Below are 8,996 nucleotides of genomic sequence, written 5' to 3' on the forward strand. Positions count from 1 at the left end.
CACTAACAGTGAAAAAAATCCACTGCTATTAGGCACTGAACCGTTAAAAGGTTGCACAGCAGGGAGCTGTGTAATTCTTGGACACTTCGTGACTAGGACTGACGTGTCAGAGGATGCAGGCAGAATGAAGCAAGAGGACAATTCCATGTGAATAGATATTAGGTGGTGCCGAGAGAAGTTGTGTCAGTTCCCTGCTCCCACACAGAATTCTGTTCAAACTTCTAGAAACTCTCTGGCATCTCAGTTCCCTGCTGGAAATGACAATGCAAATATTACAAAGGGTGATGATCAAGACTTTTTGAAAGAATGTCATCCAGGAGAGAAGAGAAAAACATTCCAGTACTTTATAGTATCCTGTTTTAAAAGATATTGAATAAAGCACTGAATCTTTCATCTGAGATCACTTTTTATTGTGGATGTGTTATTACACGTTAAACATACATTTGAACATATTTTAATGAATGGTTCCTTTAAAAAAAAGGTTGATGGAACGGTGTCTTCTGGAGAACTAGATGGTGGTCATATGAATATGCTAAAAATGCAGTTGCTGCATGGTTTCATCTGAACTGACCTCTGCAGCCTTTTACAGTGTTTACCCCATGAGCATATGCGCTTTCATAGTTTAACGAAATTGAGAATTGCAAGCAATACTGTAATAACTTGCAATTTAGGCTGTTCATGCAGAAATTGAATAGATGGCATTGTAATCATTGCAGTGGGATACATATTTTATTACAGTATGTTTTCAAAGTATCCTCAGGAAGGTTATTCATGCTCCACTGGTCAGGGATCATTTCTGTTAAACAAGAAAAATAAAACTGTTAAGTGCTAGATCATTTACCTGGCTGCAGTGTGTAAGGCTGTCTGTGCGTTCTGCAGTCTCTTCTGAAGAACATGATGGCTTTACACAGCTGCACAATTATGCCTAGACTTGTCAAGCAGGCTCATGTCGACTTCAACAAATCAAATAATGGCTGTGAGAAAAAACATGTGTTGGTGAGTAGGAGGCCATAAGGGTCAACAATTGGCATTTACACAGATCTTTACTTTGAAAAATAGTATTAGCAGCTTTATGCTGCTTCCTTTCAACAGCAGCGTGTGAAGAGTGAAGTCATGAAAAAAAATGATCCAGTGATGCATGTCAAATTGCTATGCATTCACATAAAACTTATCATTCTGAGTTCTTCATTCAGCTGTTTTTTTAAAACTGAAGGGTAGAATCCACACATAAAAGAATCATCGTTTTAACAAGGGTTTTTCCAGGTAACAGTGATGGAGCTTCAACATAGAAAGAAAAGCCCATTCGTTACCCATAGCATAAAAACTACAGCATAAAATCTAATGATTGTTAAAACTTTTTTTTTTTGTGTTTCTTTTTAACTTGAAATCATATGTACACATCTCTAATTTTTTAGATGCATTGATCATTTCCCTCTGCAAATGAGAAATCCATTATTGTCAAGGTATCTGTTTCAAGAAACAATACTCAACATGATTTTCTGATTTCTTTGTATGAGAGAATATTATTTTAGAGAGTGGATGCCTTTTACACAAAATTGCTATCTTGTAGTTTTCTGAAATTTTAGTAAGTGAAAGGAAATTAAATATTAACACTTATCAAAGCAACTTTATTTATGATGTGTTCGTAGCAAAATATGATGTGGTTTTTTTCACCTATTAGCAATAAAATTTTATATCAGGTACATGTGTTCAGCTCTGAGCATCTTATTTATTCTGTTTTCTATATAATTAGTACCTTTTTTTAAATTAACCATAGCCTTGTGGGTTCATTGAAATATTCCTCTAATTTTGATTTTTTTCTAATAGGAGGCTAGTAGTCTTGGCACTGCATGAGATGAGTTATATTTGTACAGTTTTGTTAATATAAATCAAGAAATGAGAGTGGAAAGCAAAAAGAGGTCACTTTTTATTGCAGTTGTTTTCTTTAGACTATAAGAAAACATGTTGGAAACAAAACCGCTCATGACACGGAGTAGTGCTAATAGCAAAAGCACATGCACATAACAGCACGAACAAAACTGATAAAACTACTGAGAAATTATGTGAAATTCTTAGAATTCATGTTATGTAAAATTCATGTGTCATTTGAACTAAAATGTACACACTGCCTACTGTCAGAGCATCTCACCAGGGTCAGCTTAGGAGCTAATGGCTTACAGTGCACGTCTGGTGCAGACTTCTGTGTTGCTTGTCTTTTAAAGTGCTGTGACAGTGTGTTCCCTTGCCAGCTTCCTCTTGCAGCCTGGCTGTTACTCCTGAGGTCTTGCACGGGCAGACATTGAGCACAGAACTGATGGTGCTGTCTAGCCAAGGCAGTAATGACCACAGCATGGTTGCAACCTGGGTGCTCAAAGAAGTGATAGCAGACACCTGTTTCAACAGCTGAGGGCCAACTGAGCACGTGCCAAAAACTGTGACTGAGTCAACCATTTTACCCCATAAATAGTGAGCAGCCCTAAAGTCACCTGTGTGGTAATGGGCTGCATGGCAGGATCTCCTTGTGAGCAGGGATACCTTGTGTGGAGATCTCTTATGCTTTGACATCGAGAGATTCCTTGCCATTACAGATCCTTGGTAAGTTACTGTTTATGTTATTTATTTATTTATTTTATTATTTTTATTTTTTTAGCTTCACTAAGATTATATCTTAGGTTGATTGTGCCCTCAGATGTAAACTGTTGACCAAGTCTTGGACTAGGAGTAGATCCAGCTGCACCTATGCCCCATACCTCCGTGGTTCAAGGAGGTTAGAAAGCAAGGTGGCTTTCTCTGAGCCTTGTGATGCAATGGGAGGGCCTCCCATATGAGTGTGTTTACCCTCTCTGAGGTAAATAATTGTACCTTGCCATCTTGAATCTTGTAAATTGCTGTCTTATTAAACATTGTTAAATCCCTATATTCTATCAATAAATATATTCCTGCTTCTCCCTTGAGAGTATAGTTTCCATCCATTATGAGTGCTTAGAATTCTCTATGGACTGTTTAACTATTTGCTTTTGTTGGGGTGTTTCTTGCAGTTGTGGGGCCATGTGGTGAGCAATTACCCTGTCTTCTTCACAAGCTGCTGTTTTTAGTAAGGTATAGAAAACTTGTGTTTAAAAAGCAAACTTCCTTTTATTTAAATGTTAGCTAACAAAGAAATAAGCTTGAAAGAGTCTGTCTGCTCTGTGCACTCTGGAAAACAGGTTTGAAGCAGCAGGTGAAGCAATGATGTCTCCATTGCCCTGCTGGTGTGATCACAGCAGGCACAGGCATATGTGTGTCGGCTTTGATTGAGCTGGCCTGAGCCACTAACGCAAGTCAAGGCCAGAGCTATGCAGGTTACAAGACAGCTGCTCTAGCTGAATCCTGGATCTCCAATCTCTCTGCTGCCAATATATACATTCACTAGGTGAAGGCTACATTCAGTAGAACTGTGTTCCAGGTGTATCTGGTTTTCAAACAGATTACCTACGCACAGCTGTGTGGGCCACACCTGCTCATCAACGTAAACTGCATGACTCACTGCCAGGAACTTGCATGCTTCTGCTAAAGTATTTCGGTGTTCTTAACTAGATATATTGAAGTTTACAGGATTGGAGGTGACTTGAGCATGTGTTTTCACGCTGCAATTAAACCTCCAGTTGCATTGGAGAAGCAATCTGTCTTCATACAAGAGCAGTGTCTGCTCAGTGCACAAAGCCAATGGGCATGAGAAGGCGGAAAGCTGCAGCTAGTTTGTAACAGCTCAATCTTGCACAGTATTTTTTTATGTGAGTTGTCAGAGTATTTATGCAAGGTCTCACTTTCAGTGACTGTGAGAATATTTGTATTGACTTTAGTAGATTGAACCTTCATGACTGAGCTTGGAAGTTAGAGAGCATGGCCTTCTAAAGGATAAAGCCCTGAATATGTGTTCAGTCTTGGTGCATGGCCCCTGAGGCTCTTCTGTATATCTGCAAATTGCCATGTTGTTTTGAGAGGTAACACAGATGCGGGAAGTCTTCAGGAACCCAGCCCTGGTGATGTGTCTCACCACTCAGAGCCTTGGATCATTGTGTAGTGCAAAGGTTTGCTGGCAACAATCCACAGAGGCCCAGTTTTATGCTGTGTTTTATATTCTGTTTATAATAAAGTCCTTTGCATTCCTCATTATTTCTGGCTCTTCAGTGAGAGTTGCAGTAGCAGCTTATTCTTTCTATGTATTATTTGTTTTTGAGTAAGGTAGGCTATTCTAGATTTATTTATTTATTTACTTTTTGGTTTAAAAATCAACGTGATAGTGATAGACCATATTGCTGACTATGCCTGTGCATTGTGTGAAGCCACTGCATTTTCCAGTGTTTTTTCTCCTTGAATACTTCACTTTGACTTATGGTACCTTCTAGTCTGCATCTAAATAATGATATCCTTATTGAAATGGTAGTTTGGACATATAGAGAAGAATCTGAGGGGAGAAATGGCATCAAACATTTTTTTTTTTTAAATATTTTTGCCGTAGTTTCTTCTCTGTCTTCCTTTCTTTCCTCTTCCCTGCCTGTGATAAGGTAGCTATTTGCTTTGTTCATGCTTTGTCTTTCAATACTCTTCTCAAAGACCTTTCTGTGGAGAACCTTTTTTTTTTTTTCTTCTTCCTAAACATTCACTTAGCAGTACTGTTACTGCAGTCCTGTATTTTATGAGTAATTTTTTTCAAAATGCCTCTAATTCACAGTTGAGGCACTTAGAAATACACCAGAGTCATCTGTTCTCTTCCAGGTCCCTTTCCTCTTAAGTACTTTATTACTGTCTACAAACTTAATATATTCTTAATAATACTAATGTTTTTTAGTATGAGCAGCATAAATGTATCTTTCATACAAATATTCCACTTGTAATGTGTAAATGTACAGTGTGATGTCTATACCGGTGTCTGACTGCTTTTCTGTTACTCTGCTCTGACTTCTGAAATAGGACAAAAGCTTCATGAAGTTTAAAAAAAAAAAAAAAAAACCTAGCAGCAAAGCAAACACAGTAAAGAGAAAGTAAATATGATGGAAATAGTGGAGGATTGCTATTTCTGTACTTTGCAAACCCAGTAAGAAAGGAACTAAATACTGCTGAAGCTTTAGCTGGAATGCTAATCTGGAACAATTTTCCCTGGAATTCTCTGTGGCAAGCATATCCACTCAGATTGTAAAGGAAATTTAGAACAAGTCCTTAACCAAGGCTAAGCAAGAGCAACATGAATTAAAATAAAGCATGACTACAAGCAGAAGTGTTAACTTTAAGAGGGGCTTTTATAGTTGTTAGCAAGATTATTCTTGTTGTGATTTGAGCGAAGGGTGACATCCTAATTCTGGACCAGACAGATTGGAATAAATGGATAAAAGATTTGGACTCCACGTAAACCAGAAAATTTCTACTTGGATGAAAAGAACTGTTTTCAGCTGTGTAATGCTCTCCTGTGAAATATTTGTCTGGTTCCACCCATATTGCTCCTCAAATAGCTGAGCTAGCATCAAAAATATTCTCCTGTGCTTACAGGTACTACACTTACTATGTGGCTTAAATTCTGAAATTATAGCTCTAAGGTTAGTTTTTAATTTAAAAAATGAATATTGTGAATAACATTCATGTTGAACAGAAAGTTGAGTGTTTGGGGTTTTTTTGTTTGTTTTTTTTCCTCTTAAGTGCTTGCCATTCTGCTTTCTCCACACAGACAGAACTGTCTTGGCCTGAGCAGCTCTATGCCTATGCTGAAATGGGTCCCTAAATCAAGAGACACCATTCAACAAGTCTCTGAAGGGTTATGTTTATGTTGGGCAGGCAGCCTTCTGGGGTTTACATGTGGCACAATTAGCGAATACCTCTCTACTATAGTTTATGCACTTTGTTTTTAAAACACTACTCATGCAGCAGTGGAGCTTAGCACTCCTGATATGTTGTTTTTTTGTTGTTGTTGTTTTCCTGTGCTAAGCTTGTAGGATTTATCTACTATGCAGCTTGTAAAAACAACTTGGCATTCAGCATGTGTTCTGAAAAACTCCCAGAAAGTTAGTCTAGGCAGCTCTGACCACATTTCCATTTTGTTCCTCCTAAGCTGTTGTGACTATACAGCTATCCACATTCAACTTATTTGCCTTAAAATAGTTCAGGTCTAGCTTCTAGATGCATTTAGTTGACAGATGTAGTATTGTCTTAAGGTTTTTATGCAGTAACATGTCTCTGTGTTAAAAGCATTTTGGTTTTTCCAAGAAGCACACCAGGGATAATCAAATATGGAGAGGTTCTGTGTGTAGAACGTGAAATGAAATAAGACTTTACAGACTGGAAAAGAGATGCTTATAGGGTAATAGAGAAGAGATCTGTTCCATTGTGAGAGGCACAGAGAAAGTGAATTAGAAATGTTTGTCTTTTCTAGCAGAGAACCTAACTGGAGGGTTAGATGAGCAGTGAAAAGCATCATTAAAGCAAAACAAGCACAACCGTCAAAACCATGTAAGTAAGCTCTTGCTTACCTCTTGCCAGAATATATATTCTACAGGTTGTTCTGGTTATTTAGACTACATAAAGGTTAAAAAGCAACTATATACACTCATGGACAACAAATAAGGTGTGGGGAGGGGGGAAGGGGGAGGGGCTTGAAATAGAGAAGCCTCTCAGGCTTGAGGAGTACTAGAGCTTTAGTTCCTTTAAAGTGAGAGCATTCTGCAGAACTATCCTTATACATTTCTCTTTCTGTTATGTTCTAGGTAGTAGTCCCTGTCAAGAGTAGTTGGAAGAATCAGGCTGAAAGAACCTTTATTTTGACCTGATAAACTTTTTCCTGAGTTCTGAAGCATTTTTTTCTTCTTTCTGGTGCATAAATTTATTAATCTTTGTACTCCATGTCTGGCATGATTTGGAATCATCTTCTCAATTTGCCTCTGAATACCCACAGATATTTAGTCTTAAGCCTGATCTTTTCTGTACTTTCCCCAGTAAACTTTGTTTAGATTTAAACGCCACAGTTTTCCTGTATCTTTTGTGGTGGACTTGAGGAGCTATGCCTTTTCTTCCTGCCCCATTTTTTTTGTCCTTCAGAAATCCCAACATGCCACTGTTCTTTCAGTTGTTATTCACCCACTGTGATTTATTCTAGAAAAGACTCTAAACTGCAATATTCAATCAATAAACAAAATATTAGAGTGGCACCTTGATGGACCAATTACAGGAAGGTAATTGTAAAAATGTGCTTTTATTTCTTCTAGACATTGTGTGCAGAAGTGATAAAGTGGACTTCACATTACTGAAGTCAAATTATGATGAATGAGAATTCATGCCAACATTTCGGCATGGTTTTGGCAACTAGCAGATTTATTAGCTGATTAAAAATAAAAGATGAAGACACACTGCCTGTTGGTTCATTGAAGAGCTACTTAAATGCTAACATAATGGAACTATTATTTCTAAGAACTCTGATTAAATGTGATATTATACTTCTACAGCATCACTTTTCTTTCTGCAGTCTCACTGAAAAGGATAATCCATTGTAGTAATATCAATCTTTGTAGCTAATACCATCAAACTTCAAACCAGTTGAATATTTTACCTGATGAAGTGATGTGATTATATGCATTTTAAATAGTTTCAGTTTTCACTGATTCATACATAAATCAAGATGTCTTGCAAACAAAATAATAGTCTTTCTGCTTTCCTGTCATTTCTAAGATTGATACGTAAGTTACCAGACTGCTACCTGTTACTTGTTTATTTGAGGTTCTTAAAATTCTTCCTATTTGTACCTCTTTCCTTTCACTAACATCAGGTTCTTCAGGTTAGCATTAATTTCTCCCAAAGATTTTTAACTTGTACTATTTTCCCTTTCAAGCCAATGTAGATTTTACTTGTACAAGACAGATTTTATCAGGAATTTTGTGATTGCTAAAATAATAATGTGCTGTAAAGAGTTAGATACTATTAGAATTTCCTGTAATCACATTTATTGAGTTTATTGTAATTGATTTGCAGATTAAAAGGTCGTGTGGTGATCTAATATGTCCTCTGATATGATGTCAGTCCTTCCAAAGCTTCCATTTATCTTGAGGGACTGACATGCAGCAGGGCAGGAGTAGCAGAATTGAATCTTGATGTAAAACTTCCTAGAGACATAAAGAATATAATAAAACATATAATCAAATGTGAAAGTGACCTTTCTGCCACTTTTTCCTGACTCATCCTTTCTTGTCTTCCTTTCTAACTCCTGTAACTCAGAGACTGTTACTTTGTTTTCTACAGTTGCACAGATCCAGTGTTTTATCTGACTTCAGTTGGCTACTGAGCATCTAGTAGAGGTCTGAGTAAGAGGGATCAGAGTATTAGCAGAAAAACAATGAACTGTGTAGTAATTTTTCTTTGTTACTTGTATTAGTAATCTAAGGCAAGTTCTGCAAAATACACAGGGAGAGAGAGACAGTACTGCTTGCATACATACTTTGTGGTAGCACTGTAACTGGTATAACTGGAAAGGCTCTTTGGAAATGAGCTAATGCCTAGTGTTATTTGAAAGCAGTCTGTTTCTCTCAAAAGATTCTGAGGCTTGAAAGCTAATTGACATTTTAAAAACTACCTGTAGTAAAGTTTCTTGCCATTTAGTTGCATTGAAATTTCTGTCATTGTATTAATTTAGGTCAGAGTAAATAAGAGTTCCCAACTGGCTTTAGCTGTACTATTCATTTATATATATATCAGTAGGCCAGACAGGCAAATCATTATCACTCAGCCACATCAGCAGGGACAGGATCAAAAGGCAGGACCTTTTTTCCTTTTAACCAAGAAAACAGACACACATTGCACATACATAAGAGAGCAGAGGTATTCTGATAGCAATTAGAGTCCCAGTGAGGGTCCTGCTGTTGTTACTTTGCAGCCAAGGCATTACTAAGCCTGATCTGTGCACTCATATAGTTTTAAAATGCATAGATATGAATATAATAAAATAACCCTAATTGGATTGCCTGTAGATATGTTGGCTT

At 37.3% G+C, this 8,996-nt stretch overlaps 1 long non-coding RNA gene across 1 annotated transcript; it reads left to right on the forward strand.

The window, feature by feature from the left end:
* The first annotated feature begins 2,481 nt into the window (after positions 1-2,481).
* On the forward strand, positions 2,482-8,427 carry LOC104913042. Its single transcript, XR_795081.2, has 3 exons — positions 2,482-2,595; positions 6,404-6,480; positions 6,735-8,427. It is a non-coding gene; the product is annotated as an uncharacterized LOC104913042 (long non-coding RNA).
* Positions 8,428-8,996: the final 569 nt, after the last annotated feature.

Source organism: Meleagris gallopavo, chromosome 13 (assembly GCF_000146605.3).
Source record: "Meleagris gallopavo isolate NT-WF06-2002-E0010 breed Aviagen turkey brand Nicholas breeding stock chromosome 13, Turkey_5.1, whole genome shotgun sequence".
Taxonomy (NCBI): domain Eukaryota; kingdom Metazoa; phylum Chordata; class Aves; order Galliformes; family Phasianidae; genus Meleagris; species Meleagris gallopavo.